The sequence below is a fragment of the Nomascus leucogenys genome, chromosome 7b (genome assembly GCF_006542625.1).
Source record: "Nomascus leucogenys isolate Asia chromosome 7b, Asia_NLE_v1, whole genome shotgun sequence".
Taxonomy (NCBI): Eukaryota; Metazoa; Chordata; class Mammalia; order Primates; family Hylobatidae; genus Nomascus; species Nomascus leucogenys.
The window spans coordinates 7,729,717-7,755,062 of NC_044387.1; the positions used below are offsets into that span (position 1 = coordinate 7,729,717).

The 25,346-nt window shown below is 51.0% G+C and overlaps 1 protein-coding gene across 1 annotated transcript in view; it reads left to right on the forward strand.

Moving 5' to 3' along the window:
* Nucleotides 1-2,346: 2,346 nt before the first annotated feature.
* Nucleotides 2,347-25,346, forward strand: part of A4GALT (alpha 1,4-galactosyltransferase (P blood group)) — a 28,169-nt gene continuing 5,169 nt past the window's right edge. Inside the window, exon 1 of the mRNA XM_030815422.1 lies at nucleotides 2,347-2,381. The gene's annotated coding sequence lies outside the window, so the exon portion shown is untranslated. The remainder of the gene's footprint in view (nucleotides 2,382-25,346) is intronic.

Below are 25,346 nucleotides of genomic sequence, written 5' to 3' on the forward strand. Positions count from 1 at the left end.
ATAGCCAGGAAGAGCGTGTGGGTCTGGGCACAGCTCCAGTGATGGCTATTATAAGAAAGCCATTCCCTTCTCAATTCTCTTTTAATCCCTTTGCTTAAGTCCAGAGGCAAGTCTTTGCTGGATGCTGGCCTGCCTTGAATATCTCCCTACACCTTTTGAATCTTCCTTTTTTTTTTGAGATCGAGTCTCACTCTGTCGCCCAGGCTGGAGTGCAGTGGCGCGATCTCAGCTCACTGCAAGCCCCGCCTCCTGGGTTCACACCATTCTGCTGCCTCAGCCTCCCGAGTAGCTGGGACTACAGGCGCCTGCCACACGCCTGGCTAATTTTTTTGTATTTTTAGTAGAGACGGGGTTTCACCTTGTTAGCCAGGATGGTCTCGATCTCCCGACCTTGTGATCCGCCTGCCTCGGCCTCCAAAAGTGGTGGGATGAATCTTCCTTTTAACAAGGAGAGGGTAGGAGGAGCTCAGCTCTTGGAGAGGCAACAGGAACTACCCGGGCTTTATAACATTGTTTTAGTTTTATTTTTACTGTTGCCTTCTAGTCTCTGAGATACTGGTGTTCCATTTAGGGTAGCAATACAAAGTTTCCCTGAAAAATAGATTTGTGATCATGGAAAAGCCAACATAAAGCAAAAGCATTAAAAGTATTACAAGTGGGCCAGGTGCGGTGGCTCACACCTGTAATCACCACATTGTGGGAGGCTGAGGCGGGTGAATCACTTGAGGTCAGGAGTTCAAGACCAGGCTGGCCAACATGGTGAAACCCTGTATCTACTAAAAATACAAAAATTAGCCATGGTTGTGCACGCCTGTAGTCCCAGCTACTCAGGAGGCTGAGGCAGGAGAATCACTTGAAACCAGGAGACAGAGGTTGCAGTGAGCTGAGACGGTGTCACTGCACTCCAGCCTAGGCAACAGAGCGAGTCTCTTCTCAAAAAAAAAAAAAAAAAAAGAATATTACCAGTGGAGAAAGGGTCCACAGGTCCACATTCATTCATTTTTTTTTTTTTTTTTGAGACAGAGTCTGGCCCTTGTCACCGAGGCTGGAGTGCAGTGGCATGATCTAGGCTCACTGAAACCTCCGCCTCCTGGGTTCAAGTGAGCATGTCCAGCTAATTTTTGTATTTTGTAGAGATGGAGTTTCACCATGTTGGCCAGGCTGGTCTTGAACTTCTGATCTCAGGTGATCTGCTTGCTTTGGCCTCCCAAAGTGCTGGGATTACAGGCGTGAGTGCTTGCCCGGCCTCTTGTTTCCGTTTTAAGATGGGAGAAGTAACAGCCTGTGATGGGAATGACCCAGGGAGAGCGGAGAGAGGGCAGGGTTTCGGGATCAGTGTTGGCTTGAAGGGTCGGGATCTTCTGGAGGGGGTGGTGGTGGCCAGGAGCTGGACGGGTTCAGCCCGGTCCCAGGAGGGAAGGGAGTGGGTGCTACCTCAGCGGGTGGGTGGGGGAGCTGGTGGGAATTTTCTACTGATTCCTTCATTCGAAGTGTATTTATTAGGCACCCATTGAGTGCCAGGCTCTTTCTCAGGGCTACGATAGGGGTTCCATTTTCTCAGTGGCTTGAGCACCGGGTCATCAGCCGAGTGAGAGGATGGGCGTCAGCACTCCATAAGTCACCCAATGGTTTCATTTTTTGCAGTCTTTGTTGTCCCAGAGGAGTAAGAATTAAAAGCACTAGGGCTGTGACATGCTGGAAATATGGCATGTTCCAAAGAGAATAAAATACAGTTTTATGATACACGAATTGTGTGTGATACATTCCAATTCTTCACATTGAACAAATTACCAATAGCAATATGCTGTGAAGATGGGCGAGGTGAGAGTGAGGAAGAGAAGGAGTAGAGAAAGGACGGGGCGGCGTTAAGGATACAGCAAATAACTGGAATTCCGCAAACACTGGGGTGATGCAGGCAACGCCCTTAGCACGGTCCCGGCAGGAGGCGGTGGGATCAGGCCGACCCGGGTCCCAGGGGTGACAGCGTCCCTTCTCCACTGCAGAACATCGAGGTACTCAACCTTCTGAACCTCAGTTTTCTCATCAGTTCAATGGGGAAAACAGGATGGTAACCCGTAATACTGGCGGCGCGGAGGCCGGCGAGCGCTCCCTACCTGTTGGCCGGCGGGCTGGGGACGGTCTGCACCCGCCCCGGGGAGGAGCGGGGGCGTGCGGGCGGGGTTGCGGGGACCCAGCAGGGGCTCTGGGGACCGGGACCCGCAGGGCAGGGCGGGACGGGCGGGGCGGGGCGGCGCTGACCCCGCCCCGGGCCGGAGGGGCGGTGCTGCCTCCCGCCGGGCCCCGGGCACTGCCCTCCGGCCGCCGCGCCGCCCGCCCGCCGGAGCCCCGCTGTCCGCCGCCCGCCGCCGCGGGAGCCAGAGGTACGAGGGGCCGCGCCGAAGGTGCGGGGGACGGGGGCTCCAGGCGGATCCTGCGGCTCCCAGTGGAGAGGAGGCGCCTCGGGAAGGCAGGGGCAGGGGCGGAGGGGCTGGGCCGCCGCCCTTGCCCGGTCCACCTGTTCTAGAGGCGACATTTGTGCGCGCACGAACCCCGCGCGGCGGTCCCGGCCACCGCCTCCACCCCAACTGCGCCCCGAAGTGGAGCGCGGCGGCTGGACCCGGAGCCCCGGCCCTCGCGGGCAGGACGCGCCTGGCTCCGGAGCCCTCGAGGGCAGCCCCACCCGGTTGGGTCCCGGGGCTGGAGAGGGGGCGTCGGGGAGAAGCCAGGTTCGAGGCAGGGTCTGCCCGGCCACCGTGGGCGAGTCGCGCCCCTCCGTCCGGGGGAGGCCTGGGCGTCGGGCCGTGCTCGCCCCGGAGCAGATGCGACTGGGGACGGGATGGAGAGCGGCCCGCAGGAGGGGGCTCTGCCGAGCTGGAAGCGTCGGCGCCGGCCTTAGGGAGGGTGAGGATTTGGACCTGCCCAAAAGCGGGAAGGGCCCTCCCCGTGCGGGAAACGGCCTGGGTACGAGCTGGGCACGGGGCGAGCCAATTGGAGTCTCCCAGCCTCCGCGCTCGCCTCGGATCAGCAGGCGCCCCTCCCTCCTCTCCAGCTGGGGAAGGTTGAGGGCTGAGCTAGAGCGGAACTGGGCTTGGGAGAGGCTCTGCTGGGGCACCTGGTCCCAGCGCCCATCCCGTTTCACTGCCAGGGCGAGTCCCCTTCCCTCAGTTTCATCACCTGTCATCCGGAGAGACAAGTTCCCACCTGGATAGTCTCGGCTGAGCTTCTGGCCCTGAGTGGGTTAAAGCGCCATCTCCCCTGCACCCACCTTTCCCTCAAGACACCCTCTCTGCGGCTTCCTCCCCTCCGCCAACGTCGAGTGATTGACTGTTCCGCGAAGGCCCCTTGGGGTCACTTACCCTGCACTCAGCAAATAACCCCGAGCACCTGGTGTATCTCAGGCCAGGTCTGGCCTTCGCCTTCCCGCCACCAGCTGCCCAAAGACTTCCCCTTTGTCACCTCCTCCCAAAGAATGGGGGAGCCACCCTGCCCAGGGTCCCATAGCAGAGTGTAGATGGAGCCAGGCCTCCCTCAATATTTCCCACAGCCCTCTCCAGCCTCAAACCTTCTGCAGAACCCGAAACCCTGCTACACTGTTTCCATAGCTGAAACCCCCAAAAAGAGGGTCCCCAAATCAAAGGAATACAAAGGAAAACAAAATATAAAGGAAAAGAAAGGAAGAGGAGAGATGGAATCCTCTCTATCATTAGTTTTCTGTTTGTTTTTTAGGGTCTCCCTCTGTCACCCAGGCTGGAGTGGCAGCTCACTGCAGCCTCAAACTGCTAGGCTCAAGCGATCCTCCCACCCCAGCTTCCCTAGTGGCTGAGACTGCAGGCACACACCACTACATCCAATGTTGTCATTAGTTTTTCTCTCAAACATTTTTCTAATGCCTTGGGTGCCTGTCGTTTCTTGTCTGCTAGGACAGTTCAGTATTAGAGGATAAACTCCGAAATGGACAGCCATCTACAAAATGTGTTTTGTTTCCTTGTACTAATTGAAGCCCTCTAGCTGCTAGGTTAATGGGTCCATTAATTTCCAGTTCCTGTGATGGGCCCTGGGACCCCAGTGTGGGGCAGGATTGGCAGAATCTCTAGGTGGTTTGTGTGGAACACCAGGAGTTTGTGAACTACCACATCAGCCCCAGCTAGCAACTCCCAAGCCCACCTGGCCATGGGGCCACTGGGTTCAGACCTCCAAGGATGCAGCTCAGCTGGGGATGCAGGTCCCGGAAGGTGGTGGCAGGTGGACTGCTCCACCACTAAGCTGGCCATCTGAGTTCTGAAGTGCACCTCTTCTCACTCTCCCCAGCTGCCTCCTTCTTTGGGGACCTCCTAGGTGTGCTCACAAACTCCGGTTTTTTTTTTTTGTTCTTTTTGAAATAGAGTTTCGCTCTTGTTGCCCAGGCTGGAGTGCAATGGCACGATCTCGGCTCACCACAACCTCTGCCTCCCAGATTCAAGCAATTATCCTACCTCAGCCTTCCGAGTAGCTGGGATTACAGGCATGCACCACCACGCCCGGCTAATTTTGTATTTTTAGTAGAGATGGGGTTTCTCCATGTTGAGGCTGGTCTCGAACTCCTGACCTCAGGTGATCCGCCCACCTCGGCCTCCCAAAGTGCTGGGATTACAGGCATGAGCCGCCGCGCCCAGCCTCACGAACTCCTGTTGATCACCCTGCATTTTCGTTGGCTCACCGCATCCTTCCCTCCAGATTGGAAGCTCCTGGAGGGAAGGACCCTTGTCCGGATCCCAGATCCCAGAGCCTAGTGCCAGGCCTGGCACCTAGCAGGTGCTTCCTGAATATTGTTTGAATGAATTAACCGAAAGAAGTAGGAAAAACCATTCCTGTTTGCATACTTGTAGATAACTATTGTTAACATTTGCCTTTTTTTGCCAGACCTTTAAAAACACGTTTTTCCAGCCGGGCACGGTGGCTCACGCCTGTAATCCCAACACTTTGGGAGGCTGAGGCAGGTGGATCACTTGCAGTCAGGAGTTTGAGACCAGCCTGGCCAACATGGTGAAACCCCATCTCCACTAAAAATACAAAAAATTAACCGGGCATGGTGACACGTGCCTGTAATCCCAGCTACTCAGGAGGCTGAGGCAGGAGAATCGCTTGAACCTGGGAGGCGGAGGTTGCAGTGAGCTGAGATGGCGCCACTGCACTTTAGCCTGAGGAACAGAGCGAGACTCCGTCTCCAAAAAAAATAAATAAATAAAATAAAAATAATAAAATAACACGTTTTTCCATATTTGCATATCTTGTCTATATAAAATATTTTTCCATTAGTATAATTTCATGAGCATTCCTCATCACAAACATTTTTTATATTTTTCAATGCTTGCATTTTGCTACGACATGTTGAGTTATTGGATCTCTTTTGACTTTTTAAAAATATATTTGGCTCTTTTTGATAATGTTACATTGAATTAGGCTGGGCGCGGTGGCTCACGCTTGTAATCCCAGCACTTTGGGAGACCGAGGCGGGCGGATCACGAGGTCAGGAGATCGAGACCACGGTGAAACCCCATCTCTACTAAAAATATACAAAAAAAAAAATTAGCCGGGTGTGGTGGCGGGCGCCTGTAGTCCCAGCTACTCGGAGAGGCTGAGGCAGGAGAATGGCGAGAACCCGGGAGGCGGAGCTTGCAGTGAGCCGAGATCGCGCCACTGCACTCCAGCCTGGGTGACAGAGCGAGACTCCGTCTCAAAAAAAAAAAAAAATGTTACATTGAATTTCTGCATACATTTATACATGGCCAGATCTTTCCTGGGAAGGAATTAACCTGGTAATCAGTGTGTATAAACTTCTAGAATGGCTGTATCTAGACCCAGCTAGATATTTCTTCGTATTTCCTAGAAATGAAATTCCTGGGTCAGAGTATGAGCAGCCAGGTTGTGTGTTGCTTATTGATTGGTTTGAGCTCATCAGTAAGGTTTTACCCCTTGTCTGGTCTCTGTGTGGCAAGGATCTTTTCCCAGTTTATCATTTGGCTCTTATTTGTGGGAGTGTTTGTGTGTGCGTGGGTGTGTGTGTGGGTGTATGTCTGTGAGAGAGAGAGATAGAGAGGAGCAGCAAGTTTTTTTATTTTACTTTATCTGTGTGTGTGCTTTCTGATGAGGGAGACTTGGCTGCATTTATGAGCTGATGGGAAAGCTAGAAGAGAGCGCTCGGCTCCCTCAGTCCCAGGAGAAGGAGGGACAGGTTGATAGGCTGAGGTCTCCAAGGACTGAGGAGGTGGGAGGATGCAGTGCTGCTCCCAAGGATCCTCCTGGGCTGGTGAGGACAGGAGGCAAGAGGGAGGGGCTGGGGGGACACTTGATGAATTGGCTTTGATCTTCCCCGGAGGGAGTTGGAAGTCCTCGGTGCTTCCTCCCTGGGAGGGAGCAGGTGTGAACACTCCCATTGATGACTACGCAGGGAGGAGAGAGCCTAGTTCAGGGTGAGTCCATGCAGGGCCAGGTTCAAAGCAGGCTCTCCACATACCAACCACATGCCCTTGGGAATTGCTCTTCTCTCCAAGGCTCCCTTTCTTGTAGCTGTCAGGAAGTGGCAGCTCTTTGAATAAGTGCCTTTTCCTCTCCCATCTGCTGCCTTTGTCTTCCCTCTGGACAGATCTTGGGGGTGCAGGAGCTTCCAGCTGTGCCGTTGGCCACAGGACTAGGGGAGCCCCCTTCCCTTCCAGACCAGTGTCCGCATACCCTCCCCTGTGCCCACACACCTTCCCCTGTGCCCGCACTCTCACCCACCACAAGCCTACTCCAGCAGGAGCACCACAGCCTTCTGCGGTCACGCTGTGCAGTCTGAGCTGGCAGACGGGGAGCCAGGTGGACCAGCACATGAGAGCGAAACAGGAAGAGTGTCTGTCTTCATCTTTGCTGTTTGAAAGTCATTGTCCCAGATATAGGTACAGGACCCAGAGAGCCCCAATCATCTGTGACCATCATTTGCTCCTTCCCTTCAGTTGGGGGTAGGCCTCTCTCCACTAAGCCAGACACTGTTACCTGACCTTACCAGACCCTCTCAGCCACCATGCTGTTATTCCCACTTTACAGACAAGGAGACTGAGTCTCGGAGTCAAGCGCCTCCTCTTGGCCGCAGTGAGATTGAGCCGCTAGCCCTGGTGCAGCCCCAGGCAAATGAGGCTGGGCCACAGGTAGACCCCTTTCCCCCAGCAAAGGGTGTTCGAACCCCGCTCTGCCTCTGCCCAGCAGGTCTTGGTTTCCTCTGCGCTTACACTGTAGTTAATCATAAGAGGACCTGCCACACAGGATGGTGAGGGATTACACAAGTCAAAGCAGAAAACCACTTTGACCAACGGCTGCACATGGTCAGTGCTCAGAAAACACACGCCATTGTTATTATGAAACCACACAGCTCCAGGCCTGACAGTGAGCTTTTAATAAACGTTAACTCAACACTGGAGAAGCCTTCTCACCCCGTCAGCAGTGCAAACAGAAACAACAGTGAGATCACATTTGCCACTCACCCCAGTGGTGGAGAGGATGGTCATGCACCCCACTCGCCCTCCTATGCCCTGGGAGAGCCTGTGGTGAGGCAAGTGTGCCCTGAGCCTGGAGTAGGAGTGGGAGAGAGCAGGTTAGGGTTCCATATCTGAAGCTTTAAATTATATTTCTGAGGCCGGGCGCGGTGGCTCACGCCTGCAAACCCAGCACTTCGGGAGGCCAAGGCGGGCGTATCACCTGAGGTCGGGAGTTTGAGACCAGCCTGACCAACATGGAGAAACCCTTATCTCTACTAAAAATACAAAATTAGCTGGGTGTGGTGGTGCATGCCTGTAATCCCAGCTACTCAGGAGGCTGAGGCAGGAGAATCGCTTGAACCTGGGAAGCGGAGTTTGCAGTGAGCTGAGATTGCACCATTGCACTCCAGCCTGGGCAACAAGAGCGAAACTCCATCTCAAAAAAAAAAAAGTTGTATCTCTCCGGCCAGGTGTGGTGGCTCACACGTGTAATTCCAGCACTTTAGGAGGCTGAAGGGGGTGGATCGCTTGAGTCCAGGAGTTACCTTTTTTTTTTTAATATAATTTTTGAGATACGTTCTTGCTCTGTTGTCTAGGCTGGAGTGCACTGGTGCAATGATGGCTCACTACATCCTCAACCTCCTGGGCTCAAGCGATCCTCCCACCTCAGCCTCCTGAGTAGCTGGGACCACAGGCACCCTCCACCATTCCCTGCTAATTTTTTTATTTGATTTTTTGCAGAGAAGGGGTCTTGTTATGTTGCCCAGGCTGGTCTGGAGCTCCTGGGCTCAAGTGATCCTCACACCTCCGCCTCCCAAAGTGCTGGGATTAGAGGCATGAGCCACTTTGCCCAGCCCTAAATTACATTTCCTTTGACCCAGAGGGCTCACTTCTAGGAACCAATCCTATAGAAGTAATTAAGGACATGCTCAAAGAAGTAAGTGATGATTACCATGGTGTAAGCGATTCTCCTGTCTCAGCCTCCTGAGTGACTAGGATTACAGGTGCCAGCCACCATGCCTGGCTAATTTTTGTATTTTTAGTAGAGACAGCGTTTCACCGTGCTGGCTAGGTTGATCTTTTTTTTTTTTTTTTTTTTTTGAGACAGGACCTTGCTCTGTTGCCCAAGCTGGTGTGCAGTTATGAAACCCTGGCTCAGTCTTCTGGGCGCAAACCATCCTCCCACCTCAGCCTCCCGAGTAGCTCAGACTACAGGCACATGCTAATTTTTGTATTTTTTGAAGAAACGGGGTTTCACTATGTTGCCCAGGCTGGTCTCAGACTCCTGGGCTCAAGTGATGCTCCCGCCTTGGCCTTCCAAAATTCTGGAATTACAGGAGGGAGCCACCATGCCTGCCATTTTTTTTTTTTTTTTTTTGAAACAGAGTCTTGCTCTGTTGCCCAGGCTGGAGTGTGGTGGTATGAGCATAGCTCACTGCAGCCTCAGCCTTCCGGGCTCACGCAGTCCTCCTACCTCAGCTTCCTGAGTAGCTGGGACTACCACGCCTGGCTAATTGTTTTATTTTTATTTTTGGTAGTGGTGTGGTCTCCCTATGTTGCCCACGCAACTCTTGGCCTCAAGATTCTCCTGCCTCAGCCTCCCAAAGTGCTGGGATTACAGGTGTGAGCCACCTCGCCCAGCCAGCACCTGATGTCTGTCTGTCTTTCTTTCTTTCTTTTTTTTTTTTGACGGAGTTTCGCTCTTGTTGCGCAGGCTGGAGTGCAATGGCAGGGTCTTGGCTCACTGCAACCTCCACCTCCCGGGTCCAAGCAATTCTCCTGCCTCAGCCTCCCAAGTAGCTGAGATTACAGGTCCGCCACCACGCCCAGCTAATTTTTGTATTTTTAGTAGAGATGGGGTTTCACGCTGTTGGCCAGCCTGGTCTTGAACTTCTGGCCTCAAGCGATCCACCCACCTCGGCCTCTCAAAGTGCTGGGATTACAGGTGTGAGTCACCACACTCGGCCTTGCTGCTGGTTATTTTTAATCTTTAAGACAGTAAAACAGGTGAAAGTGAAGCAACATGGAAACTTTCTTTCAAATCGAACAAACTCAGGACTCTTCTAACTCAGACCGAGATTTCTAGATGCCCTTTCCATGGGCATTGCATTTGCCAGGCACGATTTCTCTGTGAAGAGCTTTCCCTGTGACTTGCATCTCTGGGATCTCTGTGCATAGCAAGTGACCAAGTCAGAAAACGTATCCACATCCAGGCAGCCTGGCGCGACAGGATATCCCCACGTGTGCATGTGCGTGTGTCCAGAGTGAAGGTGTAGAAGCCCAGATTCAAGGTCACTCAGTGCTTTCTGAACTGAGATAAAAGCCGGTGGAGGGGTTGCGGGGAATTTCACTCTGCCCCTGAGAAGCCAGCCCCACCCAGCCAGATCCAGCCTCCTGTGCAGAGCTAGAGTGACCCTGGGAGGGAAGGGTGGCCTCAGGGAAGAAAGAAAGGCGCTCTTGGGACTGGCAAGTAGTCGGGTACTTTACCATGAAGAGCTAAAGGCATGTGACTTGATTTGTACCTTCAAATAATGAGGCAGCTGTAATTTGCATCTGCGTAGAGTTTATGGTTTGCAAAGGGCATTTCCCAGGATTAGTTATCACATTTGATCCTGGCTTTGTGGGCAGGACTGGTATCATTTACTCATCCTTTCAAAAAATATGTACTGAGACCAGTCACGGTGGCTCACGCCTGTAATCGTAGCCCTTTGGAAGGCCGAGGTGGGCGGATCACTTGAGGTCAGGAGTTCAAGACCAGCCCGGCCAACATGGTAAAACTAAAAATACAAAAATTAGCCAGGCGTGGTGGCGCGCATCTGTAGTCCCAGCTACCTGGGAGGCTGAGGCAGGAGAATCTCTTCAACCCAGGAAGTGGAGGTTGTAGTGAGCCAAGATCATGCCACTGCACTCCAGCCTGGGCAACAGAGCGGAGACTCGGGGGTGGAAAAAAAAACAAAAAACAAAATACAGAAAATATGTATTGAGCACTTACTATGTGGTAGGATCTGTGCTGGCCCCAGGGGAGATGACAATGAGTAAAAGCAGCATTGGTCTCTGCCCATTTCCATGCTATCATTATGTCATTGTTTATTTAATCAGCCTCTTCAAGAAAGACCTTGGGTTGTTTCTAATCTTTTGCAGCTGCAAACCTGTGACCTTGTGCAAATGTCATTCATCTGTAGGATAAAGCCCCAGAGTGAGATAGATGTTGTTAAATTGGGGCTGAGCACTGTTTGCGTGTCCACTGGCTGTGTATGAGCATGCCTGTTTGCTCACAGCCTTGCCAGAAGAATGTGTCAAGTGTTTTGGATTTTTGCTAATCTGATAGGTGAGAGATGCTAACTGAGTATGTCCATTTGCATTTCTCTTACTTATAAAAAGATCCTTGCTCTAGCTTACTTGTTTAGAGGTCATATTTTGTATGTGTGTGAATTGTCTTTGGCCCATTTTGTTTTGGGGCGTTGGTCTTATTGATTTCTGGGAGCTCTTTATATGTTAGAAAAATTCGACTTATGTGATGTGAGTTGCATTTAAGTTGTCCCAGGTTGTCACTTCTTTTTTTTTTTTTTTTTGAGACAGAGTCCTGCTGTGTCATCCACACTGGAGTGGAGTGCAGTGGTGTGATCTTGGCTCACTGCAACCTCCATCTCTCAGGTTCAAGCAATTCTCCTGCCTCAGCCTCCTGAGTAGCTAGGGTTACAGGTGTGCACCACCACACCTGGCTAATTTTTTTGTATTTTTAGTAGAGACAGGGTTTCGCCATGTTGCCCGGGCTGGTCTCGAACTCCTGAGCTCAAGCCATTCACCAGCCTTGGCCTCTCAAAGTGCTAGGATTATAGGCATGATTTTTCTGCTTAGATCTATTTAATATAAGATGAATTATATTCATGATTTCCTAATTATATTGAACCATCCTTGCATTCTTTGAATAAACCCCACTTGCATTCCTGAATCACCCCCATTTTTTGATTTTTGTTATTTTTTGAGGCAGAGTCTCACTGTGCCACCCAGGCTGGAATGCAGTGGTGCAGTCTTTTTTTTTTTTTTTTTTTTTTTTTTTTTTTTTTTTGAGACAGAGTCTCACTCTGTCGCCCAGGCTAGAGTGCAGTGGTGTGATCTCAGCTCACCACAAGGCTGCATTGTTTTTATTTATTTATTTATTTATTTCGAGCTGGGGTCTTGCTCTCTCGCCCAGGCTGGAGTGAGATGGCACCACCTTGGCTCTCTGCAGCCTCCCCCTCCTGGGCTCAAACTATCCTCCCACCTCAGCCTCTCAAGTATCTGGGACCACAGGTGCATACCACCATGCTCCACTAATTTTTGTATTTTTTTGTGGAGATGAGGTTTCACCATGTCGTCTAGGCTGGTCTTGAACTCCTGGGCTCAAGCAATCTGCCTGCCTCAACCTCCTAAAGTGCTGGGATTACAGGTGTGGGCCACTGCACCCGGCCTCACATAGACGTTTAATATCTTTTGTTAAGTTTAACCCTGGCTGTTGTAAGCGAGGTCTTCTCTTTTACCATACCTTCTAGTGACTTGTTATTTATATTTAAGTGTGTGTGTTTATACTACCATCTTCCAGTATGCTTTAGTTTTACTTTTTCAATTATTTATCTTGACTCTTCCAGGTATACAATAATATCATTTGAAAATAGCAATAGTTTTAACTATTTCTACTGGGTTTTCTTTCCCTTCTCAGATTCCTCTGATGAATACACCCAGTGTAGTGATGGTGGTGGCAGCATCTGTGTCTTCCCTGAGCTTAGTATTAGTGCCCATGTATGAAACTGTGTATTCGTACTCTCTGGAGTGTGAAGCTGTTTCCTGGCTTCTGTGTTAATCTATATAATTTTGTTAAGGAAGTGTCCATTGATTTGTAATTTACTAAGTGTTGGCTATTTTGTTAAATGTTTTTTGGTGTCACTGGGATGATGATTTTTCTGCTTAGATCTATTTAATATATGATGTATTATACTCATGATTTCCTAATTATATTGAACCATCCTTGCATTCTTTGAATAAACCCCACTTGCATTCCTGAATCACCACCATTTTTTAATTTTTTTTTATTTTTTGAGGCAGAGTCTCGCTCTGTCACCCAGGCTGAAGTGCAGTGGTGCGATCTCAGCTCACTGCAAGCTCCACCTCCTGGGTTCACGCCATTCTCCTGCCTCAGCCTCCCGCGTAGCTGGGACTACAGGCGCCCGCCACCTCACCCGGCTAATTTTTTGTATGTTTTAGTAGAGACGGGATTTCGCTGTGTTAGCCAGGATGGTCTCGATCTCCTGACCTTGTGATCCGCCCACCTCGGCCTCCCAAAGTGCTGGGATTACAGGCGTGAGCCACCACGCCCAGCCAGTGGTGCAGTCTTGGCTCACTGCAACCTGTGCCTCATAAGCTCAAGCGATTCTCGTGCCTCAGCCTCCTGAGTAGCTGGGATTACAGTCGTGTCCCACCACACTGGGCTAATTTTTGTATTTTTAGTAGAGATGGGTTTTTGCCATGTTGGCCAGGCTGGTCTCAAACTCCTGGCCTCAAGGGATCCACCTGCCTCAGCCTCCCAAACTGCTGGGATTACAGGCATGAGCCACCGTACTTGGCCTCCATTTAATTTTAATGTGCTGCTGAATTCTATTTGCTTATATTTTATTTTGGATTTTTACAATAATATTCGTAAGTGAAATTGGTCAGAAGGATATTCTGTGAAGCCGTTGTCAGGTTTTGGTTTAAGTATTTGCTTTACTTAAATTTTTTTTTTTGCCTGGCACAGTGGCTTATGCCTGTAGTTCCAGCATTTTGGGAGGCCAAGGCAGGTGGGAGCCTAGGAATTAAAGACCAGCCTAGGTAACATGGTGAAACCCCATCTCTACTGAAAATGAACCTGGTATGGTGGCATGTGCCTGTAGTCCCAGCTACTCAGGAGGCTGAGGTGGGAGGATCATGTACTTGAGCCTGGAAAGTAGAGGCCCTAGTGAGCCATGATCGTGCCACTGCATTCCAGCCTGGGTGACAGCAGACCCTGTCTTTAAAAAAAATTTTTTTTTTAATTTTCCTTTCTATATGTTGCTGTTTAACAGTTTAAATATTATCTGTTATTTCAGAGTTTTCCAGGATTCCCTCCCAAAATGTTTTGTCTTGGTGCTTTTGTTTTGTAATGGTAGTCCTTTTATAATTCTGCTTCTAATGTGGAAGTTGTCCTGTGTAGATTAGCTTTGTCTTCTGGGATCCATTTGATTTATTATTTTTGTCCAGAAATTATTTTATTGAGGTTTTAAATTTTATTTGCTAAGTACTATCTTATTTTTTAAAACAATTATCTGCTTATTTGGTTATTTTCCCATTTGGCTTTCCTAGTTTGTATGGGAAGCTTTCTCCCCACCCTCTTGATTAGGTTAGTTGGTGGTTGTATATTTTATTGGCTTTTTTCCAACGAGCCAGCTTTTTACCTTATTTATTAGTTCTCCTGCTTATTTCCTCCCTAATTTATTTCTTCTTTATTTCCTTCCTTCCTTCCTTCCTTCCTCCCTTCTGTCTTTCTCTCTCTTTCTCTCTCTTCTCTTCTCGAAACAGGGTCTTGCTGTGTCATACAGACTGGAGTGCAGTGGCACCATCATGGCTTACTGCAGTCTTAACTTCCCAGGCTCAGGTGATCCTCCTGAGTAGCTGGCACTGCAGGTACACACTACCACACCTGGCTAAATTTTTTTATTTTTTGAGAGGGAGTTTTGCTTTTGTTGCCCAGGCTAGAATGCAATGGTGCAATCTCGGCTCACTGCAACCTCTGTCTCCTGGGTTATCCTGCCTCAGCCTCCCAAGTAGCTGGGATTACAGGTATGCGCCACCACACCCGGCTAATTTTGTATTTTTAGTAGAGATGGGGTTTCTCCATGTTGGTCAGGCTGGTCTCGAACTCCCAACCTCAGGTGATCTGCCCGGCTCAGCCTCCCAAAGTGCTGGGATTACAGGCGTGAGCCACCTCGCCCAGCCGTTTTTTGTTTTTTTTTTTTTTTTTTGTAGTGACGGTCTCACTGTGGTGCCCAGGCTGGTTTCAAACGATCCTCCCACCCCAGCCTCCCAAAATGCTCTGAGATTTACAGACAGGAGCCACCATGACCAGCCATTGTTTCTGTGTTTTATTTTGTGGTTCTTTTTCTAACATTTTTAAACTGGTGCTTTATTTTTATCTTTTCTGTTTTAATTGTTACATACACTGGTGACTAAAAATATTCTGATCTTGCTGTAGCTGTATCCCGTAGATATGGATACTTGGTGTTTTGATATTTGCTGTTGTTGGTGGTGGTGGTATATTTTGAGAAAGAGTCTCACTCAGTCGCTCAGGCTAGAAAATGATGATGCAATTTCGGCTCACTGCAACCTCTGCCTCCCATTCAAGCAATTCTCGTGCCTCAGCCTCCCGAGGTAGCTGGGACTACATGCCTGTGCCACCATGCCTGGCTAATTTGTTGTATTTTTAGTAGAGACTGGGTTTCACCATGTTGGCCAGGCTGATCTCAAACTCCTGTCCTTAACTGATTCGCCTGCCTCGGCCTCTCAAAGTGATGGGATTACAGGCGTGAGCCACCACGCCCAGTCTGGTGTTTTTATTATTTTTATTTGCTAGGAATCCCATAGATACAATTTTTTAAAAATTTCCTGATTTTTAAATTAATTTCTAGTCATATTGCTTCATAATCTTAAATTTTTAAAATATTTTTTGATTGTTATTGACATTTTCTTTGGACTGAATATGGTCAGATTTCATGACTGTTCCATCAGCTCAGCTCTTGAAAAGAAAGCACAGTCTCTATTGCTAGGGTAGAGAGTTTGAAATATTATAGTACCTTACTGATTATCTTATTTGGGTCTTCTGAATTCTTATTTCTGTTTATGCTACTTAACGTTTCTTGGACTGAAAGTGGTAAATTAAAATCTCTTATTAGTGTTTTGGTATATTTATCCTAGTATCTGTAATTTTTCTATTCTGAGAATTGCTGCAGTATTATTTGATGCATTATGAATTATACGGTTAGCATAATAAATTGCCCTTCTTTGGCTCATTTAGTGAGGTTTGTTGTGATTTTGCATCATTTTGTATTAAGATTATTGCCCCAGCATTTTGTTTGCATTTGCTTTTATATCTTTGTTTGTTTTTTTTTTTTTTTGAGACGGAGTCTCGCTTTTTCACCCAGGCTGGAGTGCATTGGCTCAATCTGGGCTCACTGCAAGCTCCGCCTCCTGGGTTCACGCTATTCTCCTGCCTCAGCCTCTCCGAGTAGCTGGGACTACAGGCGCCCGCCACCACGCCCGACTAATTTTTTGTATTTTTAGTAGAGACGGGGTTTCACCGTGATCTCGATCTCCTGACCTCGTGATCCACTTGCCTCGGCCTCCCAAAGTGCTGAGATTACAGGCGTGAGCCACTGTGCCTGGCCAACTTTTTTTTTTTTTTTTTTGAGATGTAGTCTGTGTCACCCAGGCTGGAGTGCAGTGGTGCGATCTGGGCTCATTGCAACCTCCACTTCCCAGCTTCAAGCGATTCTCGTGCCTCAGCCTCCTGAGTAGCTGGGATGACAGGCACACATCACCATGCCTGGTTAATTTTTGTATTTTCAGTAGATACAGGGTTTCACCATATTAGTCAGGCTGTAATTTTTGTATTTTTAATGGAGATGGGGTTTCACCTTGTTGGCCAGGCTGGTCTCCAACTCCAGACCTCAAATGATCTGCCCACCTTGGCCTCTCAAAGTGCTGGGATTACAGCTGTGAGCCACCACACCTGGCCTGGAATTACTTTTTAAAGTGTTTTTATTTTTAAATTCATGTTGTAATTTTGGATTCAAATTTGTATTCGTCTTATGCCAGTATTTTCTTTTTCTTTCTTTTTTTTTTGAGACAGAATCTCTGTCGCCAGGCTAGAGTGCAGTGGTATGATCTCGGCTCACCGCAACCTCTACCTCCTGGGTTCAAATGATTCTCCTGCCTTAGCCTCCCAAGTAGCTGGGACTACAGGCACACGCCACCACGCCCAGCTAATTTTTTGTGTTTTCAGTAGAGAGAGGGTTTCACCCTATTGGCCAGGCTGGTCTCTCGAACTCCTGACCTCAAGTGATCCACCCACCTCGGCCTCCCAAAGTGCTGAGATTACAGGCATGAGCCATTGCGCCCGGCCTTGTAGCAATATTTTCATAGTGAATTTTCTTTATATATAAGCGAGTATTTGTGCTCCTCACCCCTGTTTCCATTTTGTTTTATACCTTTAAATTTTTTTCCATATTTGAATTAGTTGAATTTTCCTGGAGTGGCAATTAACAGGAGGTTTTGGTGGAAATTGGGAAAGAAGCCAGGAGAGTTCTCTGGGTTTCTCTGGTGAAAGGCTCCCTCCTCTGTTGCCACGGTAATGGGTTGTGCTTTTAAAATATGGCCTTTCTCTGCATCCACTCCTCTTTCATCTCCAGAACTTAACCTGTCTCAAGAGGTCACCTGCCTCCAGCCCTGAGTACTCCCAGTTCATTCTGGCCGTAGCTCCTGCCTTCTGCCGTCTCCCTTTTAGAAGTGGCCTTTTCTGGGGTCTTCCCCTCCTGAGCCCTCCCCACCCCTCCTGCCCCCCCACCCATTGCCATGTCTGCCGCTCGCAGGTGCTTTGGGCCACACTCACCTGTGGTTGGGAGTTTGCGGGTTTTCCCTGCCTCTTAGTTTCTCTCGTTTGTCTTTACCCATGTTGCTTTATATAATTTGGTAGAAGAGGGAAAATTCAGAACTAAGCTGCTGCCTTATTCCTCCTGGAATGAAGTCCACCTCCCTGAGTTTTCTGTTTGTAACGTCCACTCAGAGAGCAAGACTGCTTGCTTGATTCCTGGCTTCTGAGGCGTTAAAGGCCTGGGAGGAAGAATATTTTGTAACCTCTGCTCTGAAAAGAGCCCTCTGCCCTTCTTACAAACAGCCCTTCTTTTTTTTTTTTTTGAGCCCAGAGTCTCACTTTGTTGCCCAGGCTGGAGTGCAGTGGTGCAACCTCGGCTCACTGCAATCTCCTCCTCCCAGGTTTAAGCAATTCTCCTGCCTTAGCCTCCTGAGCCGCTAGGACTACAGGTGTGCACCATCACACCCGGCTAATTTTTTTTTCTTTTTTTGAGACAAAGTTTTTTTTGCTCTTGTTGCCTAGGCTGGAGTGCAATGGCGCAATCTCGGCTCATCACAACCTCCACGCCTCCAGGGTTCAAGTGGTTCTCCTGCCTCAGCCTCCCGAGTAGCTGGGATTACAGGCATGCGCCACTATGCCCAGTTAATTTAATTTTTGTATTTTTAGTAGACATGAGGTTTCACCATATTGGACAGGCTAGTCTTGAACTCCTGACCTCATGATCTGCCCACCTTGGCCTCCCAAAGTGCTGAGATCACAAGCATGAGCCACTGCACCTAGCCACAAACAGTCCTTCTTACGCCAGTTACTTCCTCCTAAAAACTGTCATTCTTACTTCTTGGGTAGAAATATTATATTTATTTGTGCCCTGAAAGATGGTGGGGGCTAGGGATGAGGAACAGGACACTGGGTCCTACAAGCAGGGTTTGGAAGCTCTGGACATGGAGTTTTCACACCAAGGGGGGTCTGAGTTCCAAGACCAAGGAGCCCACCCCCTCCTTTGATGGACAAAGCAGTGAAGGCCCAGGGAGGGGCAGAGGTGGGTCCAAGGTCACAATGCCAAATCTTAGCAGGTGCAGAAGCTGTCAGTCAGGGCCTGGATTTGAATTCGGTACTCGGTGCTGTTTCTTGGCTCCGTGGCCTTCTGCCCCGGATCCCTTAGGGTTCTTGATGCCTCAGGTCTGTGCTAAGGTGTTACTTATCACATGCAGTTAGCAGCAGGTGCCCACGCGTCCCCTCAAGGTTAGAGCATTTGGTTAGCCTGCACCCTCCCTCCCCTGCACTGTGCAGAAGGGAATTTGAGGCCCAAAAAGGAAAGTGACCTGTCTAAGGTCACACGGCAAGTCATCTTCCCGACATCACTGGTGAGTGGGTCAAGGACAGCTTCCTAGTTCTGCACTTTCAGAGTTTTCAAAACACTCTTTATTGCAGGCTGGGCACAGTGGCTCACACCTGTAATCCCAGCACTTTGGGAGGCCGAGGCCTGTGGATCACGAGGTCAGGAGTTCAAGACCAGCCTGGCCAAGATGGTGAAACCCCGTCTCTACTAAAAATACAAAAATTAGCCAGGCGCGGTGGCAGGTGCCCGTAATCCCAGCTACTCGGGAGGCTGAGGCAGGACAATCACTTGAACCCGGGTGGCAGAGGTTGCAGTGAGCTGAGATTGTGCCACTGCACTCCAGCCTTGGCAATAGAGTGAGACTCTGTCTCAAAAAAAAACAAAAACAAACAAACAACAAAAAAAAGCCCACTACTTATTTATTTAATACATGTGGCTGAGCCCTAGGCTGGGCTAGTCTCTGCCCCCAAGGCATTCACAGCCTGGTGGGGACAACACACACACACACACACACACACACACACACACACACACACACAGTGGGGCAGCATGCTCTCTCCACACACACACACACACACACACACACACACACACAGTGGGCAGCATGCTCTCTCCACACACACACACACACACACACAGAGCAGGGCAGCAATGTGCCAGCTGAGGCTGCAGTGTGGAGAGCAGGGGTGCTGTGGCCAGCAGACCACACTGTGATGTACCCCAGCCCGAGTGCCACTGTGGCCCCTTTACTTTTCTGAAAGTTAAACAGGGGAGCAGGGACTGGGATTGGCTGGAGTAATCCCCGCATCCCTCACTGGGGGTCAGGCTGAGCTAAGACAACCTGCTCACCCCATTGTTTGGGCCAGGACCGCCTGACTCCACCAGTGCGTCCTCAGCAAATGGAGGAACCCGGTGGGCGTTCCACCTTATTTGCATGAAGGCTCCTGACCCTTTATCTCCCACTACGTCCCCTCCCCAAAACCACCCAGTTCCAGTGAGTCCAGGTGTCCTCTTCCCAGCAAGGGGGCTCCCATGCCGGTTGGGGGTAAAGAGTGTGTTTCAGTCGGACACGGTGGCTCACGCCTGTAATCCCAGCACTTTGGGAGGCCGAGGTGGGCGGATCACCTGAGGTCAGGAGTTCCAGAACATCCTGTCCAACATGGCGAAACCCCATCTCTACTAAAAATACAAAACAATTAGCCGGACATGGTGGCGCACTCCTGTAGTACTTGGGAGGCTGAGGCAAGAGAATCGCTTGAACCCGGGCGGTGGAAGTTGGCAGTGAGCTGAGATCGCACCACTGCACTCCAGCCTGGGCGACAGGGCAAGACTCCATCTCTGAAAAAAAAAAAAAAAGTGTGTTCCTCTGGCGGGGGAGCCCCTTTTTCCGGTGGGGGACACAAGTCCTCAACAGCAGCTGCGCATCTAGGTGCCTTCAGTCCTGTGAGCCTGGCCCTGGCCCTCTCTGTCTCCTGCCATTGCAGCCCCGCCCCTGATATGACGTTGTGGGGTCAGGGACCAAGAAGGGCATCCTGGTGTCTGCTGAGGGGGATGACGAGGGAGAAAGGAGAGAGAGAGAAAGAGAGAGAGAGAGACCAACCTGGAGTGGCAGGAGTGAGAGAAAGAGGGGAGGGACAAGGAGCCCTAGGGAGAAAAAGCAGGAAGAAGATGATGATCAGGAGGATGAGACATTCATTGATGGATTGAGGAGGTCATCAGAAGGTTCCGTCATTGACTTCTGGGCTCTCCTTTCCTCTTGTGTGGGCTATGTAGGGTAGGATCCACGTGTCATGACAGTGTCGCGTGGGTCTCTGTCTCCTTCCCTTGGCTCTGCTTGCCTCAGGGCTGGCTTCATTCCCCCTGCCCTGACAGTTCCTGGCTCACACCTAGTGACCCCATGGGAAGCACATATCTCTGCTTGGCCCAGACTGGGTTCTGTGTGCCTCAGCCTGACCGCTGCGGCCAGGGGAATGTGGTACTATCATTAGCTGGACCTGAGTCAGTGCTTACGGCAACAGCCAGGGAGCAGGGCCCACAGGCAGGGGTGGCTCCCCACAGGACAGCAGGTGTTCTCAGGAGGATGAATGGGTGCAGGGTAGGTAAACCTAGACGACCCCTCTGCCTCCACTGCAGAACAGCAGTGCATGTGACTTTTCTCCTTTTTCTCCTGCTGCGGCGGGAGCATTCTCTGTGGAGCTGCCATGTTAGTGATGTTCAAAGCCACGTGTGACCTTAGGGTCATGGGGACTCTGGAGAAGGTAGTGGGAGAAGTTTCCTTTCTACCTCACCCTGGCCAGGGGTCCACCTCAGGCTCCTGTCTGAGTCTGGGACCCAGCTGAGCCCTGACCACACTTAATCCCCACAGCAGCCTGTGGCCTGGGTGCTGGTGTTACCCCATCCACAGACGAACCAAGGTTCAGAGAGGTGGCCTGCCTTGTGGGCACATGGCAGGGCCAGGAAGGAAGCTCAGGTATGTTGGTGTGGGCCGTTGTCCTCTAGGCCTGGCCACATAAAATCCTGCTCAGGAAGGAAACCGGAAGGAAACCGTGAGGCAATGGGTGGGAGACCCTGGGGGTGAAGCCCATCTTGGTCCCTGTCTGACCAGGCAAGGCTGGAGGTGGGTGGGGAGGGGACCCGATTTGGCTCCACTAGAAGCAAGTATGACCATGGGACAGGGATGGCAGGCTCTGACCATCCAATTGGTGACAGCTGTGGGACTGGGAGCGTGGTAAAGAGCATGCTACGTCCTGGCTGCATGTCCCTGCTTCCTGACCTTAAACACTATCCTGAGTGGTCCTTCCCTTCTAGCCCCATCAGAGACTTCTGCACACAGATACCCACCAGTTCCCCTGCCGGAGGAAAGGCCTATGACGCGATGGCCGTGGCCACATCTGTTGAGGGCCTGTTCTGTGGGCTGGGCCCTGGGGATGCATTGCCTCCCTCCATCCCTCCAAAGTGGAGTTAATCCCATTTTGTGGACAGAGAGACTGAGGCTCAGAGGAGGAGCATGGCCTGACTGTGGTCACATGGCTGGTGACGCGGTGGGAGCCCCCATGTGACCCTGGCGCTAGTGTCTTACACCTCAGGGGTCTGGGGTCACAATCACAAGCCAGCAGGGGTGGCCACACCCCAGCCTGGCCATGCACAGGGGCCAGCTCCTTATCTGGAGGCTTGGAAGCCACAGCAGGATCCAGCCATGGTCACTGATGCTCCCCCCTTGGCCACTGCTGGGCCTGTTTCTCCCCACATCCCACCTTTGAATGAGCTGCTGGTCTCCCACCACCCGACCGTGGCTTTGCTCCTGGAGTTCCATTTCCTGGGTCCTCTTGTTGAGACCCCAAGAAGATGAGAAGAGTGGAAATAGCCTCAGGCTCTCCTGGAGGGCCATTCCTCATCTCATCAGCTCCTGCTGTCGGCTGAACCTGCGTCAGCACCAGGAACAGAATGAGAGCCGCTGCCCCTTAGGACTGAGACAACAGAAAACACATACAATCATTTCCAAGGGACGAGGGCTGTGCTGGGCGTGGTGGCTCCATCTGGTCCCACCATTGAGCCCTGGAGCCCCCGTCTCCTGGGTGGATTGCCCCCTACCTCAGGAGCAGCCCATCCCCAGTGACCCACTGCAGGCCAATGTTGGTGTAGGCCCTTGGGTTAGTCGGGGCTCTCCAAAGAAACAGAACCAGTTGATGAGAAGATGAAATAAGACGTCTCAGCTCAGCACTGAGGCAGGAAAACAGGGGCAAATTCCTCCGTCCTCAGCCTTTCCTTCTACTCAGGCCCTTGAGGGTTGGGGGCCCACCCACACTGGGGGCCATCTGCTTCCTGCGTCCGCCATTCGAGTGGTAATCTCATCCGGAAACACCCCCAGACACACCCAGGAGTAACGTTTAATTGGGGCACCCTGTGGCCTGGTCAAGTTGACGCATGAAATTAACCATGATAGCCCCCACTCTGGTTTGGAACAAACATCTCTGAAGGCCACCCCAACTGCAGAGCTCCTATGGGACTGGCCGAGGCCTCTGTGGCAATGACAGCCTCACAGCTCAACCTCTCCCTCTGTGCAGTCTTGTGTCCCTTGTCCTCACAGGGACCCAGAGCCCTCCCCTTGCCCTGCGTGGGGCTCTCCAAGTCCTCAGTCAGTCAGGCCCATGACCAAGGGCATTGAAGGAAATGTCGAGTGACGTGACCGAGAGTGACAGGAGGGTCGTGGTCACTCACACCAAGGGGCAAGAATTCAGGGCGAGTCCACAGTGCAAAGTGAAAGCAAGTTTATTAAGATTGTAAAGGAGCCAGGCGCAGTGTCTCATGCCTGTAATCCCAGCACTTTGGGAGGCTGAGGTGGGCGGATCACTTGAGGTCAGCAGTTCAAGACTAGCCTGGCGAGCTTGGTGAAACCCCATCTCTACTAAAAATACAAAAAATCAGCCAGGCATGGTGGCGCACGCCTGTAATCCCAGCTACTCAGGAGGCTGAGGCAGGAGAATTGCTTGAAGCCAGTAGGAAGAGGTTTTAGTGAACCGAGATCGGGCCATTATACTCCAGCCTGGGCGACAGAGCAAGACTCTGTCATAAAAAAAAAAAAAAAAAAAAAAGGTAAAGGAATAAAAGAATGGCTACTCCATAGAGCAGCCCCTAGGGCTGCTGATTACCCATTTTTATGGTTATTTCTTGATGATATGCTAAACAAGGGGTGGATTATTCATGTCTGCCCTTTTTAGACCACATAAGGTAACTTCCTGACGTTGCCATGGCATTTGTAAACTCACAGTGCTGGTGGGAGTGTAGCAGAGAGGACGACCAGAGGTCACTCTCATGGCCATTTTGGTTTTGGTGGGTTTTGGCCGGCTTCTCTACTGCAACCTGTTTTATCAGCAAGGTCTTTATGACCTGTATTTTGTGCTCAACTCCTATCTCACCCTGTGACTTAGAACGCCTTAGCCATCTGGGAATGCAGCCCAGTAGGTGTCAGCCTTATTTTACTCAGCTCCTATTTAAGATGGTGTTGGTCTGGCTCACATGCCTCTGACACCTTTGCCTCTGGGGCCTCTGTGTTCCCGTCAGGACATCGGAATCTCCAAGGGCACAACCCTGGCGCTCTGGGAGCCTCTGTGTCAGCACTCAGCCTGGATGGAGGGCTCAGTGCGGATTCCGTTTTGTTGGGTCATGGTTGGCCAGTGCTAGGCTGAGCTGGGCTGGACACAGGGCTGGAGGGGTAGCGCCCTTACTGTAGGGACAGGTAGGGGTGCAATTCGTGTAGGGATAAAAAGCACCAGCTTGGAGGGCCTTTTCTAGGCCCTTGGGCCTGGCCCCTGATGCTGATGCCCCTAGTTGGGGCCTCCAGAGCTGGTGCCAAGAACCTGGCCAGTAGGGGTCTGACCCAGCCTTTGGCCCTCTGTTTCCATTGCCCTGCACCTCTTGATTTTTTTTTTTTTTTTTTTTTTTTTTTTTTTTTTTTTTTTTTTTTTTTTTTGAGATGGAGTGTTGCTCTATTGCCAGGCTGGAGTGCAGTGGTGCGATCTCAGCTCACTGCGACCTCTGCCTCCCGAGTTCAAGCGATTCTTCTGCCTCAGCCTCCCGAGTAGCTGAGACTACAGGCGTGCACCATCACGCCAGCTAATTTTTGTATTTTTAGTAGAGACGGGGTTTCACCATGTTGGCCAGGATGGTCTTAATCTCTTGACTTCATGATCCGCCCGCCTCAGCCTCCCAAAGTGCCGGGATTACAGGCGTGAGCCACCGCGCCCGGCCATGCCCTGCACCTCTCCTCTCTCCTCACTTCCTGCCTAAGATGAGTCATTGGGGATCCTGGCGATGGGAGCCATGGAAGGGCTTAGAGCAGGGGAGTGGCCACAGTAACAGGCTAACTGGGAATAGCTCCCTGGTGACAGGGCGGGAAGTGGTGAGCCTGGAGGCAGGGGCAGGCAGCAGGGGTGTGCCAGGCCCAGCTGACAAGGCCCAGGACATAGGCCGAAACTGCGAGGCCCGTCTCGGGGGCCAGGAGCATGCTTTGGGCCTGAGGTCACCCGGATATTGGGCTGTAGCCAACTTGGCCCCATACACAGTTTCTATTCCTGGGTCTTCGCTCTGACACCAAATATGGCGTGGCCTGAGTCTGGCACCCCCAACTGTGGTCTGGCGACATATCCTGCCCCTCCAAGTGGGCCCGGACCCCGCCCACACCATGGAGTCAGATCATGCCGGCACTCGGGGCCCCCAAGTGGGCAGAGGCTTCTGCTGCTGCTAGTGGCCCTCCAACTGTCCACCCGTCTGCGTGGTTCACATGGGGTTAAAAGTACTCAGGACCAAAATAGCCCCTCTCCCTGCAGAAGAAAGACAGGCGCAGGGGGCACCATGTCTTGGTTTATGCCACAGCCCTGTCCTTGCTGCCCGCATCCCAGGGAGTTCACCCGGCCTCTGCCCCCCACCTTTCGCACTGGCCCACTTGGTCACGCAGCGATCTACACACTCATTGGTTCACTCTTACTGGTCACTCACTCGTTCACTCATTCATTCATTTACTGATCATTCATTAATTCACTCGTTGGTTAACTCATGGAATCACTGACTATTGACCACATACTAAGAGCTGGACACCATTCTACCATTCCAGAGCTGAACAAAACACAAAACATACCTATCCTCATGGGGTTATGTTCTAGACAGACAGCTAAAGCAAATAAGTAGGATGTACCGTGTGTTAGAATAAATGCAAGGATGAGGAAACGAGGGGGCTCTGAGGTGATGGGGGGAGTTGGAATTTCAGGGGGTCCAGGGAGGACCTGGTGGGAAGGGGACTTTTGAGTGGGCATCTGAGAGAAGAACCTTCCAAGCAGAAGAACAGCAGGTGCCAAGGCCCTCACAACCGTGTGAGGCCTGAGAA